Source organism: Rutidosis leptorrhynchoides, chromosome 4 (assembly GCF_046630445.1).
Source record: "Rutidosis leptorrhynchoides isolate AG116_Rl617_1_P2 chromosome 4, CSIRO_AGI_Rlap_v1, whole genome shotgun sequence".
NCBI lineage: Eukaryota > Viridiplantae > Streptophyta > Magnoliopsida > Asterales > Asteraceae > Rutidosis > Rutidosis leptorrhynchoides.
The window spans coordinates 167963812-167985329 of NC_092336.1; positions in this window are offsets into that span (position 1 = coordinate 167963812).

The window sequence follows — 21518 nt, forward strand, 5'->3', positions numbered from 1 at the left end:
ATTTCGATAATTCAACCATAGAATGTAGTTTCACGTACTTGTGTCTATTTTGTAAATCATTTATAAAACCTGCATGTATTCTCATCCCAAAAATATTAGATTTTAAAAGTGGGACTATAACTCACTTTCACAGATTTTTACTTCGTCGGGAAGTAAGACTTGGCCACTGGTTGATTCACGAACCTATAACAATATATACATATATATCAAAGTATGTTCAAAATATATTTACAACACTTTTAATATATTTTGATGTTTTAAGTTTATTAAGTCAGCTGTCCTCGTTAGTAACCTACAACTAGTTGTCCACAGTTAGATGTACAGAAATAAATCGATAAATATTATCTTGAATCAATCCACGACCCAGTGTATACGTATCTCAGTATTGATCACAACTCAAACTATATATATTTTGGAATCAACCTCAACCCTGTATAGCTAACTCCAACATTCACATATAGAGTGTCTATGGTTGTTCCGAAATATATATAGATGTGTCGACATGATAGGTCGAAACATTGTATACGTGTCTATGGTATCTCAAGATTACATAATATACAATACAAGTTGATTAAGTTATGGTTGGAATAGATTTATTACCAATTTTCACGTAGCTAAAATGAGAAAAATTATCCAATCTTGTTTTACCCATAACTTCTTCATTTTAAATCCGTTTTGAGTGAATCAAATTGCTATGGTTTCATATTGAACTCTATTTTATGAATCTAAACAGAAAAAGTATAGGTTTATAGTCGGAAAAATAAGTTACAAGTCATTTTTGTAAAGGTAGTCATTTCAGTCGAAAGAACGACGTCTAGATGACCATTTTAGAAAACATACTTCCACTTTGAGTTTAACCATAATTTTTGGATATAGTTTCATGTTCATAATAAAAATTATTTTCTCAGAATAACAACTTTTAAATCAAAGTTTATCATAGTTTTTAATTAACTAACCCAAAACAGCCCGCGGTGTTACTACGACGGCATAAATCCGATTTTACGGTGTTTTTCGTGTTTCCAGGCTTTAAATCATTAAGTTAGCATATCATATAGATATAGAAAATGTGTTTAGTTGATTTTAAAAGTCAAGTTAGAAGGATTAACTTTTGTTTGCGAACAAGTTTAGAATTAACTAAACTATGTTCTAGTGATTACAAGTTTAAACCTTCGAATAAGATAGCTTTATATGTATAAATCAAATGATGTTATGAACATCATTACTACCTTAAGTTCCTTGGATAAACCTACTGGAAAAGAGAAAAATGGATCTAGCTTCAATGGATCCTTGGATGGCTCGAAGTTCTTGAAGCAGAATCATGACACGAAAACAAGTTCAAGTAAGATCATCACTTGAATATGATTATTACCTTGTATTAGAATGATAACCTACTATAAGAAACAAAGATTTCTTGAGATTGGATGATCACCTTACAAGATTGGAAGTGAGCTAGCAAACTTGAAAGTATTCTTGATTTTATGTAACTAGAACTTGTAGAATTTATGAAGAACACTTAGAACTTGAAGATAGAACTTGAAGATAGAACTTGAGAGAGATCAATTAGATGAAGAAAATTGAAGAATGAAAGTTTTTGTAGGTGTTTTTGGTCGTTGGTGTATGGATTAGATATAAAGGATATGTAATTTTGTTTTCATGTAAATAAGTCATGAATGATTACTCATATTTTTGTAATTTTATGAGATATTTCATGCTAGTTGCCAAATGATGGTTCCCACATGTGTTAGGTGACTCACATGGGCTACTAAGAGCTGATCATTGGAGTGTATATACCAATAGTACATACATCTAAAAGCTGTGTATTGTACGAGTACGAATACGGGTGCATACGAGTAGAATTGTTGATGAAACTGAACGAGGATGTAATTGTAAGAATTTTTGTTAAGTAGAAGTATTTTGATAAGTGTATTGAAGTCTTTCAAAAGTGTATAAATACATATTAAAACACTACATGTATATACATTTTAACTGAGTCGTTAAGTCATCGTTAGTCGTTACATGTAAGTGTTGTTTTGAAACCTTTAGGTTAACGATCTTGTTAAATGTTGTTAACCCAATGTTTATAATATCAAATGAGATTTTAAATTATTATATTATCATGTATGAATATCTCTTAATATGATATATATACATTAAATGTCTTTACAACGATAATCGTTACATATATGTCTCGTTTAAAAATCATTAAGTTAGTAGTCTTGTTTTTACATATGTAGTTCATTGTTAATATACTTAATGATATGTTTACTTATCATAGTATCATGTTAACTATATATATATCCATATATATGTCATCATATAGTTTTTACAAGTTTTAACGTTCGTGAATCACCGGTCAACTTGGGTGGTCAATTGTCTATATGAAACATATTTCAATTAATCAAGTCTTAACAAGTTTGATTGCTTAACATGTTGGAAACATTTAATCATGTAAATATCAATCTCAATTAATATATATAAACATGGAAAAGTTCGGGTCACTACAGTACCTACCCGTTAAATAAATTTCGTCCCGAAATTTTAAGCTGTTGAAGGTGTTGACGAATCTTCTGGAAATAGATGCGGGTATTTCTTCTTCATCTGATCTTCACGCTCCCAGGTGAACTCGGGTCCTCTACGAGCATTCTATCGAACCTTAACAATTGGTATCTTGTTTTGCTTAAGTCTTTTAACCTCACGATCCATTATTTCGACGGGTTCTTCGATGAATTGAAGTTTTTCGTTGATTTGGATTTCATCTAACGGAATAGTGAGATCTTCTTTAGCAAAACATTTCTTCAAATTCGAGACGTGGAAAGTGTTATGTACAGCCGCGAGTTGTTGAGGTAACTCAAGTCGGTAAGCTACTGGTCCGACACGATCAATAATCTTGAATGGTCCAATATACCTTGGATTTAATTTCCCTCGTTTACCAAATCGAAAAACGCCTTTCCAAGGTGCAACTTTAAGCATGACCATCTCTCCAATTTCAAATTCTATATCTTTTCTTTTAATGTCAGCGTAGCTCTTTTGTCGACTTTGGGCGGTTTTCAACCGTTGTTGAATTTGGATGATCTTCTCGTTAGTTTCTTGTATAATCTCCGGACCCGTAATCTGTCTATCCCCCACTTCACTCCAACAAATCGGAGACCTGCACTTTCTACCATAAAGTACTTCAAACGGCACCATCTCAATGCTTGAATGGTAGCTGTTGTTGTAGGAAAATTCTGCTAACGGTAGATGTCGATCCCAACTGTTTCCGAAATCAATAACACATGCTCGTAGCATGTCTTCAAGCGTTTGTATCGTCCTTTCGCTCTGCCCATCAGTTTGTGGATGATAGGCAGTACTCATATCTAGACGAGTTCCTAATGCTTGCTGTAATGTCTGCCAGAATCTTGAAATAAATCTGCCATCCCTATCAGAGATAATAGAGATTGGTATTCCATGTCTGGAGACGACTTCCTTCAAATACAGTCGTGCTAACTTCTCCATCTTGTCATCTTCTCTTATTGGCAGGAAGTGTGCTGATTTGGTGAGACGATCAACTATTACCCAAATAGTATCAAAACCACTTGCAGTCCTTGGCAATTTAGTGATGAAATCCATGGTAATGTTTTCCCATTTCCATTCCGGGATTTTGGGTTGTTGAAGTAGACCTGATGGTTTCTGATGCTCAGCTTTGACCTTAGAACACGTCAAACATTCTCCTACGTATTTAGCAACATCGGCTTTCATACCCGGCCACCAAAAATGTTTCTTGAGATCCTTGTACATCTTCCCCGTTCCAGGATGTATTGAGTATCTGGTTTTATGAGCTTCTCTAAGTACCATTTCTCTCATATCTCCAAATTTTGGTACCCAAATCCTTTCAGCCCTATACCGGGTTCCGTCTTCCCGAATATTAAGATGCTTCTCCGATCCTTTGGGTATTTCATCCTTTAAATTTCCTTTTTTAAAAACTCCGTGTTGCGCCTCCTTTATTTGAGTAGTAAGGTTATTATGAATCATTATATTCATAGATTTTACTCGAATGGGTTCTCTGTCCTTCCTGCTCAAGGCATCGGCTACCACATTTGCTTTCCCCGGGTGGTAACGAATCTCAAAGTCATAATCATTCAACAATTCAATCCACCTACGCTGCCTCATATTCAGTTGTTTCTGATTAAATATGTGTTGAAGACTTTTGTGGTCGGTATATATAATACTTTTGACCCCATATAAGTAGTGCCTCCAAGTCTTTAATGCAAAAACAACCGCGCCTAATTCCAAATCATGCGTCGTATAATTTTGTTCGTGAATCTTCAATTGTCTAGACGCATAAGCAATCACCTTTGTTCGTTGCATTAATACACAACCGAGACCTTGCTTTGATGCGTCACAATAAATCACAAAATCATCATTCCCTTCAGGCAATGACAATATAGGTGCCGTAGTTAGCCTTTTCTTCAATAACTGAAACGCTATCTCTTGTTCATCCTTCCATTCAAATTTCTTCCCTTTATGCGTTAATGCAGTCAAGGGTTTTGCTATTCTGGAAAAGTCTTGGATGAACCTTCTGTAGTAACCAGCTAGTCCTAAAAACTGGCGTATGTGTTTCGGAGTTTTTGGGGTTTCCCACTTTTCAACAGTTTCTATCTTTGCCGGATCCACCTTAATACCTTCTTTGTTCACTATGTGACCGAGGAATTGAACTTCTTCCAACCAAAATGCACACTTTGAAAACTTAGCGTACAATTCTTCCTTCCTCAATACTTCTAACACCTTTCTCAAATGTTCACAGTGTTCTTGGTCATTCTTTGAGTAAATAAGTATGTCATCAATGAAAACAATGACAAACTTGTCAAGGTATGGTCCACACACTCGGTTCATAAGGTCCATGAACACAGCTGGTGCATTAGTTAAACCAAACGGCATGACCATAAACTCGTAATGACCGTAACGTGTTCTGAAAGCAGTCTTTGGAATATCATCTTCTTTCACCCGCATTTGATGATACCCGGAACGTAAGTCAATCTTTGAATAAACAGACGAGCCTTGTAGTTGATCAAATAAGTCGTCGATTCTCGGTAGTGGGTAGCGGTTCTTGATGGTAAGTTTGTTCAACTCTCGGTAGTCGATACACAACCTGAATGTACCATCTTTCTTCTTGACAAACAAAACAGGAGCTCCCCACGGTGATGTGCTTGGTCGAATGAAACCACGCTCTAAAAGTTCTTGTAATTGGCTTTGCAGTTCTTTCATCTCGCTGGGTGCAAGTCTGTAAGGAGCACGAGCTATTGGTGCAGCTCCTGGTACAAGATCTATTTGAAATTCAACGGATCGATGTGGGGGTAATCCCGGTAATTCTTTTGGAAATACATCAGGAAATTCTTTTGCAATGGGAACATCATTGATGCTCTTTTCTTCAGTTTGTACTTTCTCGACGTGTGCTAGAACAGCATAGCAACCTTTTCTTATTAGTTTTTGTGCCTTCAAATTACTAATAAGATGTAGCTTCGTGTTGCCCTTTTCTCCGTACACCATTAAGGGTTTTCCTTTTTCTCGTATAATGCGAATTGCATTTTTGTAACAAATGATCTCTGCTTTCACTTCTTTCAACCAGTCCATACCGATTATCACATCAAAACTCCTTAACTCTACTGGTATCAAATCAATCTTAAATGTTTCGTTAACCAGTTTAATTTCTCGATTCCGACATATATTATCTGCTGAAATTAATTTACCATTTGCTAATTCGAGTAAAAATTTACTATCCAAAGGCGTCAATGGACAACTTAATTTAGCACAAAAATCTCTACTCATATAGCTTCTATCCGCACCCGAATCAAATAAAACGTAAGCAGATTTATTGTCAATAAGAAACGTACCCTTAACAAGCTCCGGGTCTTCCTGTGTCTCTGCCGCATTAATATTGAAAACTCTTCTGCGGCCTTGTCCATTCGTGTTCTCCTGGTTCGGGCAACTTCTAATAATGTGGCCCGGTTTTCCACATTTATAACAAACTACATTGGCATAACTTGCTCCGACACTACTTGCTCCGCCATTACTCGTTCCGACACCATTTGTTCCTTTCGTTCTATTAACCCCTGGTCCGTAGACCACACACTTCACCGCGCTATAACCATTTATTTTACACTTGTTGCAAAATTTGGTGCAGAACCCCGAGTGATACTTTTCACACCTTTGGCATAGCTGCTTCTGATTGTTGTTGTTGTTGCGGTTATTATTGTTGTTGGGATGATTGTTGTAGTTGCTGTTGTTGTTGTTGTTGTTGTTGTTGTTGGGCCGTTTGTTGTAGTTGCGATTGATGTTGCGATTGTTGGGATAATTGTTGCGATTATTGTTGTAATTGCTGTTGTTGTTGTATTGGTGATTCTTATCACCGTTTTCCTCCCACTTTCTTTTGACTTGCTTCACATTGGCCTCTTCAGCCGTCTGTTCTTTAATTCTTTCTTCAATCTGGTTCACTAGTTTGTGAGCCATTCTACATGCCTGTTGTATAGAGGCGGGCTCGTGTGAACTTATAAATTCTTGGATTCTTTCTGGTAATCCTTTCACAAACGCGTCGATCTTCTCTTCCTCATCTTCGAATGCTCCCGGACACAATAGGCACAATTCTGTGAATCGTCTTTCGTATGTGGTAATATCAAATCCTTGGGTTCGTAACCCTCTAAGTTCTGTCTTGAGCTTATTGACCTCGGTTCTGGGACGGTATTTCTCGTTCATCAAGTGCTTGAATGCTGACCACGGTAGTGCGTACGCATCGTCTTGTCCCACTTGCTCTAGATAGGTATTCCACCATGTTAACGCAGAACCTATGAAGGTATGCGTAGCGTACTTTACTTTGTCCTCTTCAGTACACTTACTTATGGCAAACACCGATTCGACCTTCTACGTCCACCGTTTCAATCCGATCGGTCCTTCGGTTCCATCAAATTCCAAAGGTTTGCAGGCAGTGAATTCTTTGTAGGTGCATCCTACACGATTTCCTGTACTGCTAGATCCAAGGTTATTGTTGGTATGTAGCGCAGCCTGTACTGCGGCTATGTTTGAAGCTAGAAAAGTACGGAATTCCTCTTCATTCATATTCACAGTGTGTCGAGTAGTCGGTGCCATTTCCTTCAAAATAGTCAAATGGAACAAGTTAATCATACAGAATATTAAGAGTAGTTAATAGTATTTCGTAGCATAATATGAACTCATTTATAAAAGCTTTTTCTTCATATTAGCGTTTTATAAGTTTAAATTCGGGTAGTACCTACCCGTTAAGTTCATACTTAGTAGCTAATATACAATTCAACTACTACAATTCTATATGAAAAACTGATTATAATAATATTTCGCGTTCAAACTTTTACACAATATTTTACAAACTTACAATACCGCTTATTTTACATATAGCATGAAATATAGCACACAATAAATTTGATACAAGATGGTTGTGAAGATAATTCTAGCTAGTACACAAGTCGTTCAGCAAAGGCAATAAAGACACGTAATTCATACGTCCAGAAACAAGTCATGCATTCTGGTTTTACTAGGATTACTTCCCATCCTTGGTCTTGTGGAACATAACCGTTATGGCCGTTGATAAGACATCGTTTTGTAACGTCGTCAAAGGGACGAGGGTTACGTAATGTCCAACAGTCCCGTAACAATCTAAAAACCTCATTTCTTACCCCAATTACCGACTCCGTCACTTGTGGGAACGTTTTGTTTAATAGTTGTAGCCCGATGTTCTTGTTCTCAATTTGGTGAGAAGCGAACATTACTAATCCGTAAGCATAACATGCTTCTTTATGTTGCATGTTAGCCGCTTTTTCTAAATCACGAAGTCCAATATTCGGATATATTGAGTCAAAATAATTTCTTAACCCATTGCGTAAAATAGCATTTGGGTTCCTCGCAATATATGCGTCAAAGTAAACACATCGTAACTTATGGATTTCCCAATGTGATATCCCCCATCTTTCGAACGAAAGCCTTTTATAAACCAAGGCATTCTTGGAACGTTCTTCGAATGTCTTACAAACTGATCTCGCCTTAAATAGTTGTGCCAAATAATTCTGACCGACTCTAGACAAGATTTCATCAATCATGTCTCCGGGTAGGTCTCTTAAAATATTGGGTTGTCTATCCATTTTGTGTTTTTATACTGAAAAATAGACAAGAGTTAGATTCATAAAAAAAAATACTTATTAATACAAGCAATTTTTACATATATCATAAAGCATAAGCATACTATATTACATATATTACACCACACGAATACAACTATCTTATTCTGACTCGCTTGCTTCTTCTTCTTCTTCGATTTTGGTTCGTTTTGCCAAGTTTCTAGGGATATATGATGTTCCCCTAATACGAGCCGTCGTTTTTCACATTGGTTTAGAAAAACCTGGTGGTTTAGAGGTTCCCGGGTCATTGTTACAACTTAAGGACTTCGGGGGTTGACGATACATATAAAGTTCATCGGGGTTGGAATTAGATTTCTCTATTTTTATGCCCTTTCCCTTATTATTTTCTTTTGCCTTTTTAAATTCAGTTGGGGTAATTTCTATAACATCATCGGAATTCTCGTCGGAATCCGATTCATCGGAGAATTGGTAATCCTCCCAATATTTTGCTTCCTTGGCGGAAACACCATTGACCATAATTAACCTTGGTCGGTTGGTTGAGGATTTTCTTTTACTTAACCGTTTTATTATTTCCCCTACCGGTTCTATTTCCTCCTCCGGTTCCTCCTCTTCCGGTTCTGATTCTTCTTCCGGTTCTGATTCTTCTTCCGGTTCTGATTCTTCTTCCGGTTCTTCTTGGGAACTTGTGAATCAGTCCAATATATATTCGACTCTTCGTTATTATTAGGTGAGTCAATGGGATTTGTGCTAGAGGTAGACATCTATCACACAATATCAAACATGTTAAGAGATTAATATATCACATAATATATACATGTTAATAATATATAGTTTCCAACAAAAATGTTAAGCAATCATTTTTAAAGAAAACACGGTCGAAGTCCAGACTCACTAATGCATCCTAACAAACTCGATAAGACACACTAATGCAAATTTTCTGGTTCTCTAAGACCAACGCTCGGATACCAACTGAAATGTCCCGTTCTTATTGATTAAAAACGTTCCATATTAATTGATTTCGTTGCGAGGTTTTGACCTCTATATGAGACGTTTTTCAAAGACTGCATTCATTTTTAAAACAAACCATAACCTTTATTTCATAAATAAAGGTTTAAAAAGCTTTAAGTAGATTATCAAATAATGATAATCTAAAATATCCTGTTTACACACGACCATTACATAATGGTTTACAATACAAATATGTTACAACAAAATAAGTTTCTTGAATGCAGTTTTTACACAATATCATACAAGCATGGACTCCAAATCTCGTCCTTATTTAAGTATGCGACAGCGGAAGCTCTTAATAATCACCTGAGAATAAACATGCTTAAAACGTCAACAAAAATGTTGGTGAGTTATAGGTTTAACCTATATATATATATCAAATCATAATAATAGACCACAAGATTTCATATTTCAATACACATCCCATACATAGAGATAAAAATCATTCATATGGTGAACACCTGGTAACCGACATTAACAAGATGCATATATAAGAATATCCCCATCATTCCGGGACACCCTTCGGATATGATATAAATTTCGAAGTACTAAAGCATCCGGTACTTTGGATGGGGTTTGTTAGGCCCAATAGATCTATCTTTAGGATTCGCGTCAATTAGGGTGTCTGTTCCCTAATTCTTAGATTACCAGACTTAATAAAAAGGGGCATATTCGATTTCGATAATTCAACCATAGAATGTAGTTTCACGTACTTGTGTCTATTTTGTAAATCATTTATAAAACCTGCATGTATTCTCATCCCAAAAATATTAGATTTTAAAAGTGGGACTATAACTCACTTTCACAGATTTTTACTTCGTCGGGAAGTAAGACTTGGCCACTCAACCTATAACAATATATACATATATATCAAAGTATGTTCAAAATATATTTACAACACTTTTAATATATTTTGATGTTTTAAGTTTATTAAGTCAGCTGTCCTCGTTAGTAACCTACAACTAGTTGTCCACAGGTAGATGTACAGAAATAAATCGATAAATATTATCTTGAATCAATCCACGACCCAGTGTATACGTATCTCAGTATTGATCACAACTCAAACTATATATATTTTGGAATCAACCTCAACCCTGTATAGCTAACTCCAACATTCACATATAGAGTGTCTATGGTTGTTCCGAAATATATATAGATGTGTCGACATGATAGGTCGAAACATTGTATACGTGTCTATGGTATCTCAAGATTACATAATATACAATACAAGTTGATTAAGTTATGGTTGGAATAGATTTATTACCAATTTTCACGTAGCTAAAATGAGAAAAATTATCCAATCTTGTTTTACCCATAACTTCTTCATTTTAAATCCGTTTGAGTGAATCAAATTGCTATGGTTTCATATTGAACTCTATTTTATGAATATAAACAGAAAAAGTATAGGTTTATAGTCGGAAAAATAAGTTACAAGTCATTTTTGTAAAGGTAGTCATTTCAGTCGAAAGAACGACGTCTAGATGACCATTTTAGAAAACATACTTCCACTTTGAGTTTAACCATAATTTTTGGATATAGTTTCATGTTCATAATAAAAATTATTTTCTCAGAATAACAACTTTTAAATCAAAGTTTATCATAGTTTTTAATTAACTAACCCAAAACAGCCCGCGGTGTTACTACGACGGCGTAAATCCGATTTTACGGTGTTTTTCGTGTTTCCAGGTTTTAAATCATTAAGTTAGCATATCATATAGATATAGAACATGTGTTTAGTTGATTTTAAAAGTCAAGTTAGAAGGATTAACTTTTGTTTGCGAACAAGTTTAGAATTAACTAAACTATGTTCTAGTGATTACAAGTTTAAACCTTCGAATAAGATAGCTTTATATGTATGAATCGAATGATGTTATGAACATCATTACTACCTTAAGTTCCTTGGATAAACCTACTGGAAAAGAGAAAAATGGATCTAGCTTCAACGGATCCTTGGATGGCTCGAAGTTCTTGAAGCAGAATCATGACACGAAAACAAGTTCAAGTAAGATCATCACTTGAAATAAGATTGTTATAGTTATAGAAATTGAACCAAAGTTTGAATATGATTATTACCTTGTATTAGAATGATAACCTAATGTAAGAAACAAAGATTTCTTAAGATTGGATGATCACCTTACAAGATTGGAAGTGAGCTAGCAAACTTGAAAGTATTCTTGATTTTATGTAACTAGAACTTGTAGAATTTATGAAGAACACTTAGAACTTGAAGATAGAACTTGAGAGAGATCAATTAGATGAAGAAAATTAAAGAATGAAAGTGTTTGTAGGTGTTTTTGGTCGTTGGTGTATGGATTAGATATAAAGGATATGTAATTTTGTTTTCATGTAAATAAGTCATGAATGATTACTCATATTTTTGTAATTTTATGAGATACTTCATGCTAGTTGCCAAATGATGGTTCCCACATGTGTTAGGTGACTCACATGGGCTGCTAAGAGCTAATCATTGGAGTGTATATACCAATAGTACATACATCTAAAAGCTGTGTATTGTACGAGTACGAATACGGGTGCATACGAGTAGAATTGTTGATGAAACTGAACGAGGATGTAATTGTAAGAATTTTTGTTAAGTAGAAGTATTTTGATAAGTGTATTGAAGTCTTTCAAAAGTGTATAAATACATATTAAAACACTACATGTATATACATTTTAACTGAGTCTTTAAGTCATCGTTAGTCGTTACATGTAAGTGTTGTTTTGAAACCTTTAGGTTAACGATCTTGTTAAATGTTGTTAACCCAATGTTTATAATATCAAATGAGATTTTAAATTATTATATTATCATGATATTATCATGTATGAATATCTCTTAATATGATATATATACATTAAATGTCTTTACAACGATAATCGTTACATATATGTTTCGTTTAAAAATCATTAAGTTAGTAGTCTTGTTTTTACATATGTAGTTCATTGTTAATATACTTAATGATATGTTTACTTATCATAGTATCATGTTAACTATATATATATCCATATATATGTCATCATATAGTTTTTACAAGTTTTAACGTTCGTGAATCACCGGTCAACTTGGGTGGTCAATTGTCTATATGAAACATATTTCAATTAATCAAGTCTTAACAAGTTTGATTGCTTTACATGTTGGAAACATTTAATCATGTAAATATCAATCTCAATTAATATATATAAACATGGAAAAGTTTGGGTCACTACACCATAGACACGTATGCAAATGTTTTGACATATCATATCGACCCATGTATATATATTATTTGGAACAACCATAGACACTCTATATGCAGTAATATTGGAGTTAGCTATACAGGGTTGAGGTTGATTTCAAAAATATATATACTTTGAGTTGTGATCTAGCCTGAGATGTGTATACACTGGGTCGTGGATTGATTCAAGATAATATATATATCGATTTATTTCTGTACGTCTAACTGCGGACAACTAGTTGGAGGTTACTAACGAGGACAACTGACTTAATACACTCAAATCTTTAAAACATAATAAAAATGGTTGTAATTATATTTTGATCATACTTTGATATATATGTACATATTTGTATAGGTTCGTGAATTGATCCGTGGCCAAGTCTTATTTCCGAGGAAGGAAATATCTGTGAAAGTGAGTTATAGTTCCACTTTTAAAATCTAATATTTTTGGAATGAGAATACATGCAGGTTTTATAAATAATTTACAAAATAGACACAAGAACGTGAAACTACATTCTATGGTTGAATTATCGAAATCGAATATACCCCTTTTTATTAAGTCTGGTAATCTAAGAATTAGGGAACAAACACCCTAATTGATGTGAATCCTAAAGATAGATCTATTGGGCCTAACAAACCCCATCCAAAGTACCGGATGCTTTAGTACCTCGAAATTTAAATCATATCCGAAGGGTATCCCGGAATGATGGGGATATTCTTATATATGCATCTTGTTAATGTCGGTTACCAGGTGTTCACCATATGAATGATTTTTATCTCTATGTATGGGATGTGTATTGAAATATGAAATCTTGTAGTCTATTGTTACGATTTGATATATATAGGTTAAACCTATAACTCACCAACATTTTTGTTGACGTTTAAAGCATGTTTATTCTCAGGTGAATACTAAGAGCTTTCGCTGTTGTATACTAAAATAAGGACAAGATTTGGAGTTCATGTTTGTATGATATTGTGTAAAAACTGCATTCAAGAAACATATGTCGATGTAATATATTTCTATTGTAAACCATTATGTAATGGTCGTGTGTAAACAGTATATTTTAGATTATCATTATTTGATAATCTACGTAATGTTTTTAAAACCTTTATTGATAATATAAAGGTTATGGTTGTTTTTAAAAATGAATGCAGTCTTTGAAAAACGTCTCATATAGAGGTCAAAACCTCGCAACGAAATCAATTAATATGGAAGGTTTATAATCAATATGAACGAGATATTTCAGTTGGTATCCGAGCGTTGGTCTTAGAGAACCAGAAAATTTGCATTAGTGTGTCTTATCGAATTTGTTAGGATGCATTAGTGAGTCTGGACTTCGACCGTGTTTTCTTTAAAAATGATTGCTTAACATTTTTGTTGGAAACTATATATTATTAACATGTAAATATTATGTGATATATTAATCTCTTAACATATTTGATTTTGTGTGATAGATGTCTACCTCTAGCACAAATCAAATTGACTCACCTAATAAAAACGAAGAGTCGTATATATATTAGCAAGATTCACAAGTTCCCGAAGAACCGGAAGAAGAGGAAACGGAACCGGAAGAAAAGGAACCGGAAGAAGAGGAACCGGAAGAAGAAGAGGTTCCGGAGGGAGGAATAGTAGGAACCACAGAAAACCGGTCAAATAAAAGAAAATCCTCAACCAATGGACCAATGTTAATAATGGTCAATGGTATTTCCGCTAAGGAATAAAAATATTGGAAAAATTACCAATTTTCCGATGAATCGGATCCTGATGAGGATTCCGATGATGTTATAGAAATTACCCCGACCCAATTTAATGAGGCAAAAGAAAATAATAAGGGAAAAGGCATCAAAATAAAGAAATCTGATTCCGACCCCGATGAACTTTATATGTACTGTCAACACCCGTATTTTCAATATCGTGACAATAACTCGGGAACCTCTAAACCACTAGGTTTTTCTAAACCAATGTGGAAAATGACGACTCGTATTAGAGGAACATCATATATCCCTAGAAGATTAGGAAAAAGAACCAAGTCCGAAGAAGAAGAAACCAGTGATTCAGATTAGAGGGGTGTGAGCATGTTGTGTAATAAATGTATTGTAGTGTGCTTGTACTTTTATGTTCTATGTAAAAATTACTTGTATTGTTTGTTTTTACGAATCTAATCCTTGTCTATTTTACAGTATAAAAACAAAATAGACGTTAAAGGTAGACAACTGAATATTTTAGAAGACCTACCAGAGGATATGATTGAGGAAATCTTGTCTAGAGTCGATCAGAATTCATCAGCACATTTAGTTATGGCGAAATTAACTTGTAAAACATTTGAAATACTTTCCAAAAATGCCTTAGTTTATAAAAGGCTTTCCTTTGATAGGTGGGGTATATCACATTGGGGAGACTTTAAGTTACACCGTGTTTTCTTTAAAGCGTTAAATGCGGGGAACCCAAATGCAATTTTATGCTACGGGTTAAGAACCTATTTTGACTCAACATATCCCAACATAGGATTTCGTGAATTAGAAAGAGCTTCTAACATGCAACATAAAGAAGCATGTTATGCTTACGGGTTAGTGATGTTCGCTTTTTACCAAAGTGAGAAAAAGAACATCGGATTGCAGCTTTTAAATAAAACTTTCCCACAAGTGACGGATTCAGTAATTGGGGTGAGAAACAAGGTTTTTAGATTATTACGGGGCTGTTGGACATTACGAAACCCTCGTCCTTTTGACGACATTACAACATGCTGCCTACCTAATGGTCATAACGGTTATTTTCCACAAGACCAAGGATGGGAAGTCGTCTTAGTAAAACCAGAATGCATGACTTGTTTCTGGACTTATGAATTACGTGTCTTTATTTCCTTTGCTGAACAACTTGCGTATTAACTAGATTTATCTTCAAAATTGTCCTGTATCATAGTGTACTATATTTCATGTTATATGTAATATAGCGAAGTTGTAAGTTTGAAGAATATTTGTATGTGATATATTATTATAATCAGTTTTTCATATGGAATTGTAGTAGTTGAATTGTATATTAGCTACTAAGTATGAACTTAACGGGTAGGTAGTAAACTTAACGGGTAGGTAGTACTCGAATTTAAACTTATAAAACGTTAATATGAAGAAAAAGCTTTTATAAATGAGTTCATATTATGCTACGAGATACTATTGACTACTCTTAATATTCTGTATGATTAACTTGTTTCATTTGACTATTTTGAAGGAAATGGCACCGACTACTCGACATACCTTGAATATGAGCGAAGAGGAATTTCGTGCCTTTCTTGCTTCAAACATAGCTGCAGTACAGGCTGCGCTACATACCAACAATAACTCTGAATCTAGCAATACAACTAACGGCGCAAGAAATCGTTTAGGATGCTCCTACAAGGAATTCACTACCTGCAAACCTTCAGAATTTAATGGGACCGAAGGACCAATCGGATTGAAACGGTGGACCGAGAAAGTTGAATCGGTGTTTGCCATAAGTAAGTGTGCTGAAGGAGACAAAATAAAGTACGCTACGCATACCTTCACAGGTATTGCGTTAACATGGTGGAATACCTATCTAGAGCAAGTGGGACAAGATGCTGCTTACGCACTACCGTGGTCAGCATTCAAGCACTTGATGAATGAGAAGTACCGTCCCAGAACCGAGGTCAATAAGCTCAGGTCAGAACTTAGAGGGTTATGAACACGGGGATTCGATATTACTTCGTATGAAAGACGATTCACAGAATTGTGCCTATTGTGTCCGAGAGCATTCGAAGATGAGGAAGAGAAGATCGACGCATTTGTGAAAGGGTTACCGGAGAGAATCCAAGAAGATATAAGTTCACACGAGCCTGCCTCCATACAAAAGGCATGTAGAATGGCTCACAAACTAGTGAACCAGATTGAAGGAAGAATTAAAGAACAGGCGGATGAAGAGGCCAACGTGAAGTTAGTTAAAAGAAAGTGGGAGGAAAACGGTGATAAGAGTCACCAAAATAACAACAACTATCCCAACAATCGCAACATCAATCGCAACTACAACAAATGGCATAACAACAATAACAACTACAACAATCATCCCAACAACAATAACAACCGCAACAACAACAACAACAACAACAATCAGAAGCAGCTATGCCAAAGTTGTGAAAAGTATCACTCGGGGTTTTGCACCAAATTTTGCAACAAGTGTAAAAGAAATGGTCATAGCGCGGCGAAGTGTGAGGTCTATGGACCAGGGGTTAACAGAACGAAAGGAACAAATGGTGTCGGAACGAGTAATGGCGGAGCAAGTAGTGTCGGAGCAAGTTATGCCAATGTAGTTTGTTATAAATGTGGAAAACCGGGCCACATTATTAGAAATTGCCCGAACCAGGAGAACACGAATGGACAAGGCCACGGAAGAGTTTTCAATATTAATGCGGCAGAGGCACAGGAAGACCCGGAGCTTGTTACGGGTATGTTTCTTATTGACAATAAATCTGCTTACGTTTTATTTGATTCAGGTGCGGATAGAAGCTATATGAGTAGAGATTTTTGTGCTAAATTAAGTTGTCCATTGACGCCGTTGGATAGTAAATTTTTACTCGAATTAGCAAACGGTAAATTAATTTCAGCAGATAATATATGCCGGAATCGAGAAATTAAACTGGGTAGCGAAATATTTAAGATTGATTTGATACCATTAGAGTTAGGGAGTTTTGATGTAATAGTTGGCATGGACTGGCTGAAGAAGGTGAAAGCAGAGATCGTATGTTATAAAAATGCAATTCGCATTGTACGAGAAGAAGGAGAACCCTTAATGGTGTATGGAGAAAAGGGCAACATGAAGCTACATCTTATTAGTAATTTGAAGGCACAAAATCTAATAAGAAAAGGTTTCTATGCTGTTCTAGCACACGTCGAGAAAGTACAAACTGAAGAAAAGAGCATCAATGATGTTCCCGTCGCAAAAGAATTTCCCGATGTATTTCTGAAAGAATTACCGGGACTACCTCCACATCGATCTGTTGAATTTCAAATAGATCTTGTACCAGGAGCTGCACCAATAGCTCGTGCTCCTTACAGACTCGCACCCAGCGAGATGAAAGAACTGCAAAGCCAACTGCAAGAATTATTAGAACGTGGTTTCATTCGACCAAGCACATCACCATGGGGAGCTCCTGTTTTATTTGTCAAGAAGAAGGATGGTACATTTAGGTTATGTATTGACTACAGAGAGTTGAATAAACTTACCATCAAAAACCGTTATCCACTGCCGAGAATTGATGACTTATTTGATTAACTACAAGGCTCGTCGGTTTATTCGAAAATCGATTTACATTCTGGATATCATCAAATGCGAGTAAAGGAGGATGATATTCCAAAAACTGCTTTTAGGACGCGTTATGGTCATTACGAGTTTATGGTTATGCCGTTTGGATTGACTAACGCACCAGCTATGTTCATGGACCTTATGAACCGAGTGTGTGGGCCATATCTTGATAAGTTTGTCATTGTTTTCATCGATGACATACTTATTTACTTAAAGAATGATCAAGAGCACGTAGAACATTTGAGAAAAGTGCTAGAAGTATTGAGGAAAGAAAAAATGTATGCTAAGTTTTCAAAGTGTGCATTTTGGTTGGAAGAAGTTCAATTCCTCGGTCACATAGTGAACAAAGAAGGTATCCAGGTAGACCCGGCAAAGATCGAAACCGTTGAAAAGTGGGAAACTCCAAAAACTCCGAAGCATATACGTCAATTTTTAGGATTGGCTGGTTACTACAGAAGATTCATCCAAGATTTCTCTATAATAGTAAAACCCTTGACTGCATTAACGCATAAAGGGAAGAAATTTGAATGGAAGGATGAACAAGAGAAGGCATTTCAGTTATTGAAGAAAAAGCTAACTACGGCACCTATATTGTCATTGCCTGAAGGGAATGATGATTTTGTGATTTATTGTGCGCATCAAAGCAAGGTCTCGGTTGTGTATTAATGCAACGAACGAAGGTGATTGCTTATGCGTCTAGACAATTGAAGATTCACGAGCAAAATTATACAACTCACGATTTGGAATTGGGTGCTGTTGTTTTTGCATTAAAGACTTGGAGGCATTATTTATATGGGGTCAAAAGTATTATATATACCGACCACAAAAGTCTCCAACATATATTTAATCAGAAGCAACTGAATATGAGACAACGCAGGTGGATTGAACTGTTGAATGATTATGATTTTGAGATTCGATACCACCCGGGGAAGGTGAATGTGGTAGCCGACGCTTTGAGTAGAAAGGACAGAGAACCTATACGGGTAAAAGCTATGAATATAATTATTTGTACTAACCTTACTACTCAAATAAAGGAGGCGCAACAGGGGGTTGTAAAAGAAGGAAAGTTGAAGAATGAGATACCCAAAGGATCAGGGAAACATATTAATATTCAGGTAGATGGAACCCGATATAGGGCTGATAGAATTTGGGTACCAAGATTTGGAGATGTGAGAGAAATGGTACTTAAAGAAGCACATAAAACCAGATATTCAATACATCCCGGAGCGGGGAAGATGTATAAAGATCTCAAGAAACACTTTTGGTGGCCGGGTATGAAAGCTGATATTGCTAAATATGTAGGAGAATGTGTGACGTGTTCTAAGGTCAAAGCTGAACATCAGAAACCATCAGGTCTACTACAACAACCTGAAATCCCGGAATGGAAATGGGAAAACATTACCATGGATTTCATTACTAAATTGCCAAGGACTGCAAGTGGTTATGATACTATTTGGGTAATAGTTGATCGTTTCACCAAGTCAGCACACTTCCTGTCAATGAGAGAAGATGACAAAATAGAGAAGTTGGCGCGATTGTATTTGAAGGAGGTTGGCTCCAGACATGGAATACCCGTCTCTATTATCTCTGATAGGGATGGTAGATTTGTTTCAAGGTTCTGGCAGACATTGCAACAAGCATTGGGGACTCGTCTAGACATGAGTACTGTCTATCATCCACAAACTGATGGGTAGAGCGAAAGGACAATACAAACGCTTGAAGACATGCTACGAGCATGTGTTATTGATTTCGGGAACAGTTGGGATCGACACCTACCGTTAGCAAAATTTTCCTACAACAACAGTTATCATTCTAGTATTGAGATGGCGCCGTTTGAGTTTATGGTAGAAAGTGCAGGTCTTCGATTTGTTGGAATGAAGTGGGGGATAGACAGATTACGGGTCCAGAGATAATACAAGAAACTACCGAGAAAATCATCCAAATTTAACAACGATTGAAGACCGCCCAGAGTCGACAAAAGAGCTACGCGGACATTAAAAGAAAAGATATAGAGTTTGAAATTGGAGAAATGGTCATGCTTAAGGTTTCAACTTGGAAAGGCGTTGTTCGATTTGGTAAATGGGGGAAACTAAATCCAAGGTACATTGGACCATTCAAGATTATAGATCGTGTCGGACCAGTAGCTTACCAACTGTAGCTACCTCAACAACTCGCGGCTGTACATAACACTTTCCACGTCTCGAATTTGAAGAAATGTTTTGCTAAAGAAGATCTCACTATTCCATTAGACGAAATCCAAATCAATGAAAAACTTCAGTTCATTGAAGAACCCGTCGAAATAATGGATCGTGAGGTTAAGAGACTTAAGCAAAACAAGATACCGATTGTTAAAGTTCAATGGAATGCTTGTAGGGGACCCGAGTTCACCTGGGAGCGTGAAGATCAGATGAAGAAGAAATACCCGCATCTATTTCCAGAAGATTCGTCAACACCTTCAACAGCTTAAAATTTCGGGACGAAATTTATTTAACAGGTAGGTACTGTAGTGACTCGAACTTTTCCATGTTTATTTATATTAATTGAGATTGATATTTACATGACTAAATGTTTCCAACATGTTAAGCAATCAAACTTGTTAAGACTTGATTAATTAAAATAGGTTTTATATAGACAATTGACCATCCAAGTTGACCGGTGATTCACGAACGTTAAAACTTGTAAAAACTATACGATGACATATATATGGTTATCTATATAGTTAACATGATTTTATTGTAAGTAACTATCTCATTAGGTATTTTAACAATGATTTATATACATAAAAATGAGACTATTAAATTAAGAAACTCAAAAACGATATATATAACGATTATCGTTATAACAACGTCTTACTAGGTACATATGAATCATATTAAGATATTGATACACTTGGTTAATTATGTTAAATGATAAGTAAATATATCATTAAGTGTATTAACAATGAACTACATATGTAAAAATAAGACTACTAACTTAATGATTTCGAAACGAGACATATATGTAACGATTATCGTTGTAACGACATTTAACTGTATATATATCATACTAAGATATATTATATATCATAATATCATGATAATTTAACAATTTAACATCTCATTTGATATAATAAACAATGGGTTAACAACATTTAACAAGATCATTAACCTAAAGGTTTCAAAACAACATTTACACGTAACAACTAACGATGACTTAACGACTCAGTTAAAATGTATATACATGTAGTGTTTTAATATGTATTCATACATTTTTGAAAGACTTCAAGATACTTATCAAAATACTTCTACTTAACAAAAATGCTTACAATTACATCCTCGTTCAGTTTCATCAACAATTCTACTCGTATGCACCTGTATTCATACTCGTACAATACACAGCTTTTAGATGTATGTACTATTGGTATATACACTCCAATGATCAGCTCTTAATAGCCCATGTGAGTCACCTAACACATGTGGGACCCATCACTTGGCAACTAGCATGAAATATCTCATAAAATTACAAAAATATGAGTAATCATTCATGACTTATTTACATGAAAATAAAATTACATATCCTTTATATCTAATCCATATACCAACGACCAAAAACACCTACAAACACTTTCATTCTTCAATTTTATTCATCTAATTGATCTCTCTTAAGTTCCATCTTCAAGTTCTAAGTGTTCTTCATAAATTCCATAAGTATAGTTTCATAAAAATCAAGAATACTTCCAAGTTTGCAAGTCTACTTCCAAGCTTTCTAATCCATTCCAAGTAATCATCTAAGATCAAGGAACCTTTGTTATTTATAGTAGGTTATCTTTCTAATTCAAGGTAATATTCATATTCAAACTTTGATTCAATT